The sequence below is a fragment of the Castor canadensis genome, chromosome 7, assembly GCF_047511655.1.
Source record: "Castor canadensis chromosome 7, mCasCan1.hap1v2, whole genome shotgun sequence".
Taxonomy (NCBI): Eukaryota; Metazoa; Chordata; class Mammalia; order Rodentia; family Castoridae; genus Castor; species Castor canadensis.
In genome coordinates this window covers 94,083,678-94,099,631 of record NC_133392.1, presented here as the reverse complement: position 1 = coordinate 94,099,631, position 15,954 = coordinate 94,083,678, and the positions used below count along the sequence as shown (strand labels likewise).

The 15,954-nt window shown below is 37.6% G+C and overlaps 2 protein-coding genes across 5 annotated transcripts in view; one reads left to right on the top strand and one right to left on the bottom strand.

Moving 5' to 3' along the window:
• The window catches only part of Adgrl2 (adhesion G protein-coupled receptor L2), a 620,387-nt gene that overhangs the window by 329,782 nt on the left and 274,651 nt on the right, over positions 1 to 15,954 (top strand). For 2 of the 4 annotated variants that reach the window (XM_074079627.1, XM_074079628.1), the window contains one exon: positions 15,288 to 15,376. The exons of the other annotated variants lie outside the window; for them this stretch is intronic. The gene's annotated coding sequence lies outside the window, so the exon portion shown is untranslated. The remainder of the gene's footprint in view (positions 1 to 15,287; positions 15,377 to 15,954) is intronic. 4 annotated transcript variants of the gene reach the window in all.
• Positions 1 to 15,954, bottom strand: part of LOC141424876 (uncharacterized) — a 229,931-nt gene that overhangs the window by 123,175 nt on the left and 90,802 nt on the right. The gene's annotated exons all lie outside the window — the stretch shown is intronic.

Genomic DNA, 15,954 nt, shown 5'->3' with positions numbered 1-15,954 from the left:
TCCAACAACATCACTGCCTTTGTCCTTGATCTAAAGTCCACATATGAGGGAGAACATATGATTTTTGGTCTTCTGAACCTGGCAAATCTCACTCAGGATGATGTTCTCTAGTTCCATCCATTTACTTGCCAATGATAAGATTTCATTCTTCTTCATGCTAGTAAAATTCCATTGTGAATAAATACCACATTTTCTTAATTCATTCTTCAGTAGTGGGGCATCTTGGCTGTTTCCATACCTTGGCTATTGTGAATAGTGCTGCAAAAAACATGGGTGTGCAGGTGCCTCTGCAGTAGCCTGAGTCGCAATCCTTTGGGTATATCCCTAGGAATGGGATTGCTGGATCATATGGCAGATCTATGTTTAGTTTTTAAGAAGCCTCCATATTCTTTTCCAGAGTGGTTGCACCAGTTTGCATTCCCACCAGCAGTATACGAGGGTTCCTTTTTCCTCAAATCCTTGCCAACACCTATCATTGGTGGTGTTTTTGATGATAGCTATTCTAATAGGGGTGAGATGGAATTTTTATGGCCAGAGATGGTGAGCATTTTTCATGTGTTTTTTGGCCATTTAAATTTCTTCTTTTGAAAAAGTTCTGTTTAGTTCAGTTGCCCATTTCTTTATTGGTTCTTTGATTTTGGGAGAGTTTAGTGTTTTGAGCTCCCTGTATATTCTGGTTATCAGTCCTTTGTCTGATATATAGCTGGCAAATATTTTCTCCCACTCTGTGGGTGGTCTCTTCAGTTTAGAGACCATTTCTTTTGTTGTGCAGAAGCTGTTTAATTTTATGTAGTCCCATTTGTCCATCCTTTCTCTTAGTTGCTGAGCTGCTGGTGTTCTATTGAGGAAGTCCTTGCCTATACCTATTGCTTCCAGAGTATTCCTCGCTCTTTCTTGTACTAACTTCTGAGTTTGGGGTCTGATATTAAGCTCCTTGATCCATTTTGAGTTGACACTAGTACAGGGTGATAAACATGGATCTAGTTTCAGTTTTTTGCAGGCAGATAACCGCTTTTCCCAGAAACATTTGTTGAAGAGGCTGTCTTTTCTCTATCATATGTTTTTGGCACCTTTGTCAAAAATAAGGTGGGTATAGTTGTGTAGATTCATATCCGGGTCCTCTATTCTGTTCCACTGGTCTTCATGTCTGTTTTTGTGCCAGTACCATGTTGTTTTTATTGCTATTGCTTTGTAATGTAGTTTGAAGTCAGGTATTGTGATACCTCCAGCATTGCTCTTTTTGCTGAGTATTGCCTTGGCTATTCACTATCTCTTGTGTTTCCAAATGAACTTTAGGGTAGATTTTTCAATCTCTGTGATGAATGTCATTGAGATTTTTGATGGGAATTGCATGAAGCATGTAAATTGCTTTTGGTAGTATAGCCATTTTTACTATGCTGATTCTACCAATCCATGAGCACAGGAGATCTTTCCACCTTTAGTTTTCCTTAATCTCTTTCTTCAGAGGTGTGTAATTCTTCTTGTAGAGGTCATTCACATCCTTTTTTACATTTACTTTTAGATATCTGATTTTTTGAGGCTATGGTAAATGGAATTGTTTCCATATATTCTTTCTTAATTTGTTCATTGTTGGTGTATAGAAAAGCTAATGATTTTTGTAAGTTGATTTTGTATCTTGCCACATTGCTACAGCTGTTCATGGTGTATAGGAGTTTTGGGGTAGAGTTTTTTGGGTCTTTAAGATACAGGGTCACGTCATCTGCAAATAAGGATATTTTTGACAGTTTCTTTACCTATTTGTATTCCTTTTATTTCTTCTTCTTGTCTAAGTGCTCTGGTTAGGAATTCCAGGAATATGTTAAATAAGAGTGGGGATAGTGGGTACCCTTGTCTCTTTCCTGATTTTAGGGGAAATGGTTCAGTTTTCTCCATTAAGTAAGGTGTTGGCTATAGTTTGTCATACATAACCTTTACAATATTGAGGTACATTCCTTCTATTCCTGGTTTTCTTAGAGTTATTATCATGAAGTGGTGTTGGATCTTATCAAAGGCTTTTTCTGCATCTATTGAGATGATCAAGTGGTTTTTGTCTTTGCTTCTATTAATGTGCTGTATTACATTTATAGATTTGTGGATGTTGAACCACCCCTGCATCCCTGGGATGAAGCTGACTTGATAGTGGTGAATGATCTTTCTGATATGTTGTTGGAGTCAGTTTGCCATTATTTTATTGAGGATTTTTGCATCTATGTTCATTAAAGAGATTGGCCTATAGTTCTCCTTTTTGGAGGTGTCTTTGTCTGGTTTTGGGATGAGTGTAATACTGACTTCATAAAATGAGTTAGGCAGTTTTCCTTCCCATTCTATTTCATGGAACAGTCTAAGGAGGGTTGGTATTAGTTCTTTAAAGGTCTGATAGAATTCAGCAGAGAATCCATCAGGTCCTGGACTTTTCTTTTTTGGGAGACTCTTCATTGCTGCTTCAATTTCATTTTGTGTTATAGATCTATTCAGGTGATTAATATCCTCTTGGTTCATTTTTGGATGGCCATAAGTGTCTAGAAATTTGTCTATTTCTTTAAGATTTTCAAATTCATTGGAGTATAGGTTCTCAAAATAGTCTCTGATGATTTCCCTAAATTTCCATGGTGTTTGTTATCTCACCTTCTGCATTTCTGATTTTACCGATTTGGGGTTTTTCTCTCCTCATTTTAGTTAGGTTTGCCAGGGGTCTGTTAAGCTTGTTTGTTTTTTCAAATAACCAGCTTTTTGTTTTGTTGATTCTTTGTACGTTCTTTTTTGTTTCTATTTCATTAATTTCAGCCTTTATTTTTTATTATTTCTCTTTTGCTTTTTTAGGGTTTTGTTTGTTCTTGTTTTTCTAGAGTTTGAGATGTAGCATTAGGTCACTGATTTGAGATCTTTCTGTCCTTTTAATATAGGCACTCATGGCTATAAACTTGCCTCTTAGGACTGCCTTTGATGTGTCCCATAGGTTCTGGTAGGTCGTATTTTCACTTTCATTAACTTCCAGGAACTTTTTAATTTCCTCTTTTATTTCATGATAACCCACTGACCATTGGGCAATGTGTTGTTCAGCTTCCAATTGTTTGCATGTTTTCTACTGTTGTTTTTGTTGTTGAGTTCTAGTTTTAATGCATTGTGACCAGACAGAATGCATGGGATTATTTCTATTTTCTTATATTTGCTGAGGCTTGCTTTGTGTCCTAAGATATGATCAATTTTGGAGAAGGTTCCCTGGGCTGCTGAGAAGAATGTATATTGTGCAGAAATTGGATGAAATATTCTGTAGACCTCAGCTAGGTCCATTTGATCTATGGTGTGATTTAGTTCTAGAATTTCTTTATTGATTTTTTTTTTGTTTGGATGACCTATCTATTGGTGATAGGGGGGTATTAAAGTCTACCACTACCACTGTATTGGAGTCTATATATGCTTTTAGGTCCTTCAGAGTATCTTGGATAAAATTGGGTGCACTGAAGTTGGGTGCATATAGGTTGATAATTGTTAATTCCTTTTGGTGTATTTCCTCTTTTATTAGTATGGAGTGTCCTTCTTTATGTCATTTGATCAATGTAATTTTGAAGTCTACTTTGTCCGAGATAAGTATTGCTACTCCTGCCTGTTCTGGGGGAGTATTAGCTTGGTAAATCTTTTTCCAGCCTGTCACCCTAAGCCAGTGCTTGTTTCTGTCAATGAGATGGGTCTCCTTTAAACAACAGATTGTTGGATCTTCCTTTTTAATCCAGTTTGCAAAATGGTGTCTTTTGATGGGGGAGTTAAGTCTGTTAACATTCAGTGTTAGTATTGATAGGTATGTGGTGATTCCTGTCATTTAGTTGGTTTTGTTGTTTAAGGGTTTGATTGTCTCCAGCTAAATCACTGTTACTCTCTGATTCCTTGTCTTTTCTTCTCCTGTGGTTTGGTACTGCCTGTCCTCTCATGGTTTTGTTTGCTTTCATTGTCTGTGTGCAGAATTCCTTGAATAATCTTTTATAGTGGTGGCTTAGTGGTCATATATTGTTTTAGTTTCTGTTTATTGTGGAAGACTTTTATTGCTCCATCTATTTTGAATGATAGTTTTGCTGGGTAGTGTATCCTTGGGTTGAAGTTATTTTCATTCAGTGCCCTGAGGACCTCACTCCATGCCCTTCTTGCTTTTAAGGTTTCCATTGAGAAATCTGCTGTGATTTTGATGGGTTTACCCTTGTATGTTATTTATTTTTTCTCTCTTATAGCCTTCAATATTCTTTCTCTATTCTCTGGGCTCATTGTTTTAATGGTAATATGCCGTGGAGTGGTTTTATTTTGGTCAAGTCTCTTTGGTGTCCTGGAGGCTTCCTGTACCTGAATGGGCATAACTTTCTCTAAATCTGGGAAATTTTCTGTTATTATTATTTTTAATATATTACAAATCCGTTTTGCTTGCACTTCTTCTTCAATGTCCATGATTCTCAGGTTTGGTCTTTTGATGGAGTTGGTGAGTTGTTGCATATTCCTTTCACAGGTCTTGAGTTGTCTGACTCATAGTTCTTCAGCTTTTCCTTCAATTTCCAATTTATCTTCAAGTGCTGAGATTTTGTCTTCTGCTTGTTCTAGTCTGCTGGAGTGGCCTTCCATTGTATTGTTTTGTATTTCTGTTTCATTCTTTTTTCTGAGGTTTTCCACATCATGGGTCACTTCCTCTTTAATATTGTCTATTTTTGCCCTTAATTCATTTATCTCTCTATTTATAGTGTTTTCTGTTTTACTTTGGTGTTTGTTTATTTAGGGGTCCTATGAGTTCATTTATTTGTTTCTGTGTCTTCTCATATTCTTTACTTTTGGTGTCTTGAAATTTCATGAGTGCCTCTTGTGTGTTTTGGTTGATTATGTCTAATAACATCTCCATGAAATTCTCAGTGATTACTTGCAGGATTTCTTCTTTAAGGATGTTTTTGTGGGCAACATTGACTTTCTTGGCATTGTTGTTCTTTGTTTTGTTGCAGTCCGGAACATTTCCCTCTGAATCCTGTATTAAATTATTTTTGGGAGGAGAATGGTTTCCATCCCTTTTTTGTCTTCCCATTGCTTCACTTGGTACTGTGAAACTATGTTCTTGATAGGCTAGTTGATGGTTTCAGTCAACTGTTTTCTTTCCTTTGGTTTAATTTTGTTTTGTGGCTGTATTGGATTTTTAGCTAAGAGTGTGTATGCTATTTCTGTCCCTGGTGTGGGTGTAATTTAATATTAATTAATTCACAATAGTAAAACTAACAAAACAAGCAAACAAACAAAACAACAACAACAAAAACCCAAAGAAATCAACAGAGAGAGATGAACTACCAAACAAGAAACAAAACAAACAAAAAGAAATTCCAGGTTCAGGAACAATAGAGTTTCAGTCCTAGTTTATGTTCCAGTGTTACTCCTCCAAGATCTAGTCCTGGTGTTGGTATTTAAGCCAAAGCTCTGTCGTAGTCTTGCCAGGTAGTTGTGTAGTGCTTTTTATTTCTTCTGTCTTTCAGTGGAAGCTGCTTTGGTGAGCTCCTCCCTCAGTGAGGTGTGGCAGTTTAAGTTTGTATGTTGGTCTTCGGTCCCAGAATCAGCTCTGTCCTGCTTTGGGGTTGGGTTTTCACTGTGCTGGTTTACTGGGAGCTTGTTTCTTTGCCTCGCCCCCTTTCTCTGGGGCAAGGTCAGTGATCCATCAGTCAGTCCCCTGCTGTCAGTGTGTTGTGATGATTTGCTGATTGTTTTTCAATTTTGCAGAGCTGTTTGACTTTGGATGGTACTCACTGGCTCAGGAGATGAGCTTTGTGGACCGCTACCTGCCCTATTTCAAGCAATGGCTTACCACCTGCCCACTGTCATCCCTCCTGCCTTTCCAGCATTTGTTTACGATAGTTTGCTCAGAGATCTGCTCCTTGCTCCTCCCCCCTTCTCTGGTGAGCTTTCAGAGTTCCCGCCCCCTCTGCTGTGTGCTAGTTTTCAGTTTGTTGTTTATTCAGTTTTTTTTTTTTTTTTTTGCAGGGGAGTCAGTTTGCCCAGGGGGCTATGCTGGTTTATCCCAGGGCTGTTGGTCTGTCAAATGTCTCGCAGGTGGGTTTGGAGCTAGCAGCAGTGGTGGTGATGGCAGTGGCAGCAGTGGCAACCCACCTGTTTTCTCAGTGTAACATGGCATAGAGAAGCTTTCTACTGGCTAGGAGTTCAGAGTGTCGAAGTTTTGATTCTCCTTGCTGTTTTATTTCTGCCAAGTGTGGCTCCAGTGTCTCCACAAGGCTTTTGATTCTCGGAGCTTACACTGTCTGCTTCTGCACTTTAGTCGCCATCCTGGATCCTAGAATTACAATTTTTATTTGTAAAATTGTACGTGTGATTTACCTTTCTTGTCTTGAAACACAAATAAAACACATTATGTTTAACACATGTGATTTATATTTCTAGTATATCAATACACTTCCATTCTTATTTAAAATGTTTGTATTTCACAAAATAATAAACAATACACCTAAAGATTATTTCCATATCCTGCTCACTACTAGGAGAAACATAGTAAGAGAGGCCAAAAAAGAGAATCAAAGCCAAGATTAAACAATGCTTATCTTCCTGCTCAAGTTTTAACTTTTGCAATAAAATATCTATGTTTATATTTTTTCTTTTTCTGTCTTTTTTAATGAGGACTTTGGCAAAATTTCCATTTTTTCCTATTTTTAGATTATTAACCAGTCCAAAAGCAACACAGGAAATGCACTCTTTAGAATATTATAACAAAAGAAATGAATGACATAATGATGGTGTAACCTTCCAAATCTGAGCGGTGTTTTACAGTAACATTAGGGGATTTCAGATGAAGAAATAGAAATTAGACATCTAAATTCAGGCACTGATGTCAGAAAAATTTGGGTTCAGAGACCAGTACTATGCGTTAATAGCTAAGAGACCTTGAGAAAAGATACTATCTTTTAAAGTAAATTCTCTAATTTGAAACTATGGCAACAGTCACATGGCCCACCTCAGAGGTTGGTTTGAGGACTCTGATGCTTGTAGAGTAACTTACCACTGTGCCCTGGCACAGAGCCCACCTTGAAATTGAGGTTGCATGGTATGGTGGAAAGATCTCTTTCCTGACAGCCAGACCTTGCCATCCATCAGCTAGTTAAGCATGTGATCTGGTGAGCCCCTATGTGTCTTTGCCAATTGTTTCTGTTTTTGTTTATTCCCAGGCAAAAGGGGACACCAGATTGTAGCAATTAAGACAGTGAGAACCCTCAAAGTAAGAGAGAAAAATCAAAGCAAAGCCTTAGTCATGAAATCTTCCACAAGGAAGGAGGAGAAAAACGAGCTAAAGCTTGATGGATTAAATTTTGAACTTAGTTTCTTAAAAGGGATTTTTGTGGTAAGGGACAATGGAAAGATACCAAGTTAACAATACAAATCCAAGGGCAGGCCTCACAGAAATCAAAGAAACTGGCACTACAAGCATGTTGTTGTATAAGGGAATGTTTGAAAGGGAGGGTTATGTATTTACCATTTTGCTTGATCTACATATCAAAAGCATCTTCCACTGTATATAGAAGATTCTTGCAGGAAGATGTTTCATATGAAAAATTAAAAAAAAATAAAATAAAATAAAAAGGGGAGAAAGAAGAAAGTGCTTGAGGCCATGTCTTTTTTTTTTTTTTTTTATCCTATTCTCTGTCAGATTTCAGGCCAGGTACAGTAAGTAGCTCATGCAAACTAATATCTTCCCAGGCCACCACAGATGCAAAAGAAAATACTAGGAAATAAAACATCCACAACACTGAAATGAAACAACATAACTGAGAGGTAGAGATCACTGAGAAAAATTAAGTGACCTAAATGTGAAAAAACCCTCTTTTCTCTATCTAATAGCCTCTTATGCAATAAAGAGCCTACTGTGCCAGTCAGAACAAAAAAAACTTTTGCTGAGCCAACCTGAGAAATATGGCTATTTGATAATGTACCATGAGAAGTATTTTGAATCAGTCAGATTGAAAAATTGAAAGTCAAATTTCCAATGAGCTAAAACCCAATTATTAGTGATTCTGCCTACACGTTAGGCCTCATCTCTAGCAAACTCTTTCATGGCAAAGATTTTTCCCTAAAAAAAGCGGTATCAGTTGTTGTTTTCTCTTTTAGAAATAAGTTTAGAGAAGTTTAAGCTTATTTTTTGGTTACAGAGTGTTTTGTTGTTGTTGTTGTTGTTGTTTTTTCAGCAAAGAAGTTTGTCCAGGCATTTGACTAGAACTAGTAAATAGTTTCAGAGTGGAAAATGATTTCACTCCAAATGAAAGTTTTTAATTCATCATAATAATCAAATTTTGTGATTTACTTTGATTCAAAATCCATAGCAAGATCTTAAGAGGAAGATTGAATGAATACTACCTAGAGACTGTAGGAATGCATGGAGAACACATTGAGTTTTTAACTAGGAGACTTAAGTTCAAGTCCTGCTCCTTGTGTTCTGGTTGTAAGACTAGGTCACTATTTCAACTTTCCTCAGCTTCACAAAAAAAAAAAAAAAAATAGCAATGAAACTACCTGTTTTTTCTCTCACAAGGTTATTGTGAGATTTGAATAAATTGACATAAAGAAATAACCTAGTATGGTTGATGAAATATTTGGGGTGTAAAAATTGTGTTATTTCTCTTAAGAGCACTGTCATCTAGACAGCTGTTCAAGGTGACCTCTGTCTCCTACATATCCTATCAGTACTCAAGTCCTGCCATTTCTACCTCCTGCTTACCTCTCAATTGCATCCTTTTTTTTCTATCTTCCTTTGCATTGCCTAAATTAAGCCCTCATTACCTCGGATCCTGATAAAATAATGACCATGTAATTCACTCTTACCTACAGACTCAACTACTGCCAACCTATTTTTTTATGTTGAACACTCTTTCCGGAGAATAAATATAATCATATTACCCTTCTGCTTAAAACTTTTGATGATTTCCAATGCCCATAAAACAGAATATAATCTCCCTAAAGTGATATACAAGGGCATTCATCATTGGGAGTTCAATGCTGTCTTCTACCATTTCTCGTCTCGCACTTTATGTAGCAAATATGCTATGTACTCTCCTTCTTATGAATTTCTATCTTTGCACTTGCTCTTCCTTATCCCTAAGATGTATTTCCCACCCTCTGACAGTGAACAACTATTCATCTTTAAGACACAGCTGAAATGTCACCTTCCATCTGTAGGCTTCTCAGAGCACACAAGAAGAATTTATCATTCCTGTAGGACTTGTAGTTATATCCATTATACCACATCATATTTCTTTAATTACTTGTTTATAAGTCTTCTGACTCTACACTGAACTGGGAGCTCCAATTTATAACACAGGGCCAAGAATGTAGTAGTATTTGATAAATACTGAATTAAATTGATAATATTACAATGGGTGGGCTCATGAATTAGCATGTCCCAAATTTGAAAGTGGCCTTTTATTTTTATGGTATATTTGTAGCCTCTCTCAACAAAGATGAACAAAAAAATCAAAATTGAGATATTTATTTAGGGCAATCTACAAATCAAGAACAACCACAGCTACTTTTTTGAGTCAACTGTATTGATACTATAAGCAAATGTATTTTGGGCCTAAATTTTCAAGTTTAATAGTCTCGATTTACTCTGCTTGTGTAGGCATAGCATGAACACAGAGGTATTTTGACTCCTAGAAAACACAAACTTTAGGTAGTCCATCCTTTTCTTCTGCATACTAGCACAAAGGAAAACTGGGGAACTGCACAGGAGCAAACTGACTTCTGTGTATGATTTCCTCACTGACCCTGAATTCTGCCTCATGCAATACACTGGGCATCTTGGCTTTCCTTTCAATGAAACAGTGTTGGCTTCTGTCATCAGGATGCTGTGAATTTAATGAGAAGGTCAGTGATGGTCCCATTTTTTACTTTTGTTGAGAAAATAAGAGGGAAAAGTAACATCTTGGTATGACAGGTAGGAGCTAGGCTTTGGTAATGAACCGGGGTTAGTGCCTGGCCAAGTGCTGACGGTGAAAAATGTTCCTTGCTGGTGATGAAATACTAAATATAAGAACCTGTGTTTCTGGTTCAGCATGGTTATAAAGCTACTATTATTCAGCATTTATTAGGGACCCACAGAGTATGAGATACAAACATGACAAGCAGAAAACACACCGTCCCTAACCTCTAAATTACAAAAGACAGATGCGCAGGGAAGTAGGTGGACCTCGAAATTGTTTCCAAATGGCTGTTTGTAGGAGGATTTAGAGAGTAGGAAAACTCAAGGAGGGGCAGGCTGGGTGGACAGGATGGAGTGTGAGGAAATGGGAGGTATAAGAGGAGCTAGTGTTTTCATAAAAGGAATAGGGTAGGAGGTCAGCCCAATTTCCAGAATCGTAAGAATTGACATGAAAGATCTACTGGTAATAATGAAGAACCCAAGGAAACAAAGGGAGAGGAGTGGTTTCCATTTGGCTCTTTATGTCCTCTTTGCTAATAGGGACACTTTCCCCAGCTTTCCTGGTTGGTAGTAAGAAAAAGAAAATAGACCTCTTAAAAGTGAGACACTCCCATGCTAAATGAATAGTTCTGCCACTTACTAGCCTCAGTCGCCTCATCTTTAAAGTGGAACAATAATATCTCAAAGAAATGACCTGAGGATGAAAGGAGATGAAGTACTCAAATGACCACATAGGTGTCTTGCACATAGTTTAGGAAGCAAATCCAGGAGGCCCTGCAGTCTTAGCCAAATTTGGATGTCCCAGATGTCTTGCTTTTCTTGCTTTCTTGCTCTTTTGTTTGTCTAAAGGAGTACGATTGTTAGAAAGAAGAGAGACTTTAAACAAGCAGTATTTGTTAGTAAATATGTAGACACGGTATCATCAAGCTAAGAAGCTATGTGCAACTTAATTAGAGGCCAGTGAGAGTTTCACCTACTTAGTAATTTTTGTTTGTTTTTTAGCACTTGCTAGATAGAGACCAAAAAAACCTCACAGTGGGAGCCTTGTAAAATGGTTCTCGGGACCCTCAAGGGCATTTCTCTCAGTCTTTTCACCCACTGAGCTGGTCTATATCGTAAGTCTTATTTATAAGGAGGCTTTCAGGCAATTTCACACTGCTTTTCTCTGATGCAGCCCCCAAAAACATGTAAACCCAAGAGATTAGAAGGGACTTAAAGGGAAAATAGTGTAAAGTTACACCCTGAGCAAAGCAGTGCAGCTGCCTTGATGCACAGTTCCCTTGGGCTTCGACAGTGAATGAAAGTTATCTAAGTGGCCCAGTCCATTCCCACACTGCCAATCCACAGCCCTTTGTTACAACTTGCTGAGAATTGCTCTATCTCAGGGGGCAGCCGGGTCTGTAATGACCTGCACTGTAGAAGCACTCAGGAGTTCACTATCTAGGAATGAAAACTTAAATCTCTTTTTATATTTCTTTGTTGACAGTAGCAAAGCAGAGCCGTGTAGTAAACAAAATGTTTATTCTGGCAATCTTGGCTTCTTGGGCAGTTCAGATACATTTATTACGGAGGGCAGCAGCCGGGAATGGAGATGAAATAGGAAAACCATCTCAGGGCTATGCAGAGGTCTCGAGAAAGACTCCCAAATGCAACCATCATGAGACTAGCATACTCACACCGATGATCTCATCAGACCAATAATTAATAAGCGTGAATTAAACTAATGAAATCAGATCCAGTAATGAAAAGCAGCTCCTACTTGTTAGCCTCACTGTTTTCTCCATTATTTAATCTGTAACAGAAACTGAATTTGCGGCTCAAGATCTAATTGAACCTATTTGACATCTAGACACTTGTAAAAAAAATATGTCTCAAAGAGCTTTTAAAAGGGGGCAGATATGAAAATATTAAGAATCTATACAACGACACATGCAACCTTGGGAACATAGATCAAATCAGGACAACTACAGATATTACCTGCTCCTTTGATAGGACTAAAGAAATGGCAATACAGGAAAGGATGAAAAGGAACATTTTTCAAGGCTGTGATTTATAAAAAGTAGAGATTCTTCTTTCCCCAGTGGTAGCTTCTTGAATTTTTTTTTTGACACACATAATTTAGTAAATAATTAGACTAAAATACATCTTTCTCTCTGAGGATACTCTTCTAGTTCAATCTAGAAGAGTACTGGGGAGGGGATAGTTCAAGAATGGACCCTTTGGCCAATAGAACAGATTTGTAAAGGCTTGACCTGGACATGAACAGCGAGATAGCCTTCCCTATAAGAATTCACAGGCTGCCTCTGTATCTTAAATCTGCAAGCAAAAGCTGGATGCAAGCCTGATGTGATTTGCTTTCTATTTGAGTCTTCTCTTCCAAAGAAAGCTTGAGAATCTGCAAAAAGGATCAAGGGCGAAGGAAGCATGTGCTTCCCATTCTTCTCCCATGAGCGGCATGTGGATAAGGGGAGCCCCATATGAAGTGGGACTGTCTGGGACCCATTCCAATGACTTCACATGTTCTCTTGTCTTCTGTCTGAAAGCAAGTGCCAAGAGAGACAGGAAGAATGCGTTTATGAGGAAAGAGTTAAGCCTAGCAGGATGTGCAGATAAAAATCGCAGTATATTTCCTATTTGATAATATTGGATCTATTTTGAGATTACTTATCAGTTGGTTATTGTGCTAATAATTGCCATTAAAATTAATACTACATTTTGGGAATTAGGCAAAGCACTAACAAGTTTGCTTTTACACAGAGCTTTCCAAACGCAATCTGGGTAACTTGTTTCTGGAATGCAGCTGTGTAAGTTTCATTAACATCTTGCAGGTGGAGCCTAATTTTAGTTCAGCCTTGAGAAGGGGAGAATTGTTTTCCTCACGGCACACACAGCACCACAACAGCAGCAAGACAGGTGGGGTTCCACCAAGCACTTGTTTACTTTCCTGTTTTTAAAAAAACAGATGATTCATATGTTAATCATACAGTTTCTATTTGATTTTAACATGTCTTTAACAATAGTCTGGAGTACATTTGACCTACAGTTACTCCATGTAAAACAAAAGCAATGAAATGGAAAATGATAAGAAAATGAGCAATGAATCCAAAATATAGTGGAGGAGAAAGCAGTGAATGAACTGAAGTAAAATTTAGAAATACATCTGTTTGGCTGCAAAACCATTTTAAAAAGCAACCTTCCAGATTCTAGTTTGGCAATTTGAAGTTGGCTCAGTTAGAAGTTCAATATATATTTCTTTCTGCCACTGCAAGAAGAAACCTATTAGGGGAAGGAAGCTGTTGCCTGGAAGAGAAGAGGTGAGGGGTCAGAGAGGACAACTGAGATGCACATTGGTTTCTATTACAAGTCCTGCCCTGATTCTCAGAGAATGACTGGTAACAGACTTAAATTTTAGGTCTGAGGAAAAAACATTTTAAATAACCAGAGAGTGATTGATGACGGTAATTTCTCTTTTAATTTGCTTAGGAAGTATCTTAAGCTTCACCTGAAGCTTCAAGATTACAAGCCTCATACTTTTGCTATATTTAATTATGTTTTCACTGCAGTGAACCTACTGTGTGCGTCTTTGGATGTAAGTACAGGGCCTATGGCCATGGTACTGCTGTGTGTAAAACAAGTGCCTTTGAATTCTCCTGCCCTGTGGGCTGTGTAAGAAAACTCCATTACCTCCACCCAGAGGGGGCTGCTCCATGTGCATATGTGTTTCTTTCAATTCAGCCTCATGGGATGGATGGAACTTGTGATTATGCTATATAGAAGTCTATTGTTCTGACCCTTAAAATAAACCTTTTCTTAAAAAGATCTTTAGAACCTGAAGGTCACCATTCAAGGGCTTTGCCTTTATGAAGTTTCTTAACCTGGGATGCAGGTTTATCCATGAATGTACTTCAGAACATTGGTGAAAAGGGAGTGTTGTTTGCTTGCAATTTCGTGAGTAGACATGAATATGCATTTTTCTTAGGAAAGAGTGTATAGATTTCTGTGGATTCCCAAAGATTTGTATCCTCCAAAATATTAAGAATGATAACCTCACACAAAATGTTTTTAAATACAATCTTTAATGTAATGGATATACAGTGGTTTATTTGGTCTAATAGTTACAACTAAAATACAGTATTTATTTGCCTTCCTCTTATAGTGAGTTTTGATCTAACATAGGAAAGTTGATACATTATATCTGCCAGTTTTTTTCCTTAGAATTATTTTGTAATTCTGACCTATAACCAGGCTAAATGAGCATCTAAGAGAATATTAAATTTTCTAAAGATTTGTTAAGCATGTATAATATTTAAAGGATTTCCAGATTTCAGAAATATATGGCAGTCTGTTCCTTAAGAACTTCCCAGGCCTTTGACAAAGACATTCAACTGGGAAAATAAACTCAACCAACTAATCTGTTTGCAAAAGGAGAAAACCATTATATATGGCCCCAGATTTTCAAAACATATTGCATGCTTTCATTTTGAAATGTAAGAGTAAAGGTTAAAAACAAATGACCGTGACCCTTTGACAGTAGAACAAAAACCACACCACACCCAGACAAGTTTGTTTTACTATCACAGTCCACCCACCTGCAGACGTGGCTGTAAAGGGGCCCATGTGGGTGACAGAATGGAGCAGTGGAACTTCAGAAATGGCTCCCATGAGTGGAATGAGGGAAAAGGTCTTCTAAAGGCAAGAAGGAACCTGTGTGTTTGAGACTTAGGATAAATAAGCATTTTTGGACTGACTTTATCTTACAGATTGTAATCGCACAATTAATCAGATTGTGATTTTGCAACTAACTGTCTGTAGGATAGTCTTGCCGGGGGGCTCTTAAACACAGTGCCCTTTCATTTTTCTGATAAGACCTAATCTTTGGATGAGATCTAGCTTTTGTAGCCTGCAACTCAGACTCTGTTCTGTTTCTTCCATCTCTCACATTGGGGGTTCTCCATTGACCAAGTTATTCCTTGTCCTCAAGTAACTCAAAGGGCTGGGAGGATAAAGAGAAAGGAAAATAACTTGATATAGAGCAGGAATGAAGTACTTTTCATTCTTTCCCGCTGTAACCCACACTATCAATAGCAGAGACATACATTTGATCTTCCCAGCATTGTTTTGAGCCTCACTCAGAATGTAAAACTCAGCATCTACTTTTTATTCATCTCAAAATACAGGATTAACATGGGGAGAGTGACATGGACTTTCAGTCCCATTTCCAGAATGTAAAAAAAAGTTGTTTTTTGGTGAACTAAATGGAAAACTCATTTTTTAAAGTATTCCTTGTTAAAAATCACCTGCCTTCCTTTTTTCTAGGCTTTTTTATTTCTTTGTAAAATTTTCCTACTCTCCTTTCTAGGCAAACCTACACTTTTCCTGCTGAGATGCCCTAAGTCGTAGAGTAAAATGTCACCGACAGGAAACATGTGATTCATTTCTCTCTTGCTGGTAGGTACATTCAGAATTCTACTTCAAGAGGTTTATTTCCTGTTTTTAATCTAAACCTTATTGGACTGCCTGCAGTGGAAGCCTCAACCACAGCTGCTGAAATGAAGTCTTCAGAAGCACTTAAAGAAGAGCTCGTTGTTACGGTACTGCTTCTGAAGAAGTTCCAATCAGCATCAGGGAAAAATTTATGAGATTCTTATGAGATTGTTGGTTTCTTAGAAGAGTGCACATGCCACAGAGAATCTGAATACATTCCATGAAAACTGTTCAGTCCTGTCAACCAGCACACACACGTACAGAAAACTTGCAAGGTCACCATTTGTCAGACCCAGACTAATATCATCTGAGATAAATAAGACAAATCCCATTCATTCATAAGCTTATGGTGAAAGATTTTAGACTACAGTTGGGAAGCCCTACCTTTATCTAATGGTTATCTTCAGTTCTAGGACCCATCTTTAGTATTTATTGGTATCAGCTCTATTTGGTTTTTTTAGCCTATGAATTGAATAATTATAAACAAAGCATTAGCCAAAAACTCTGTAAGTACATGAGAATCTCTACCTTGTAGAAAGAAA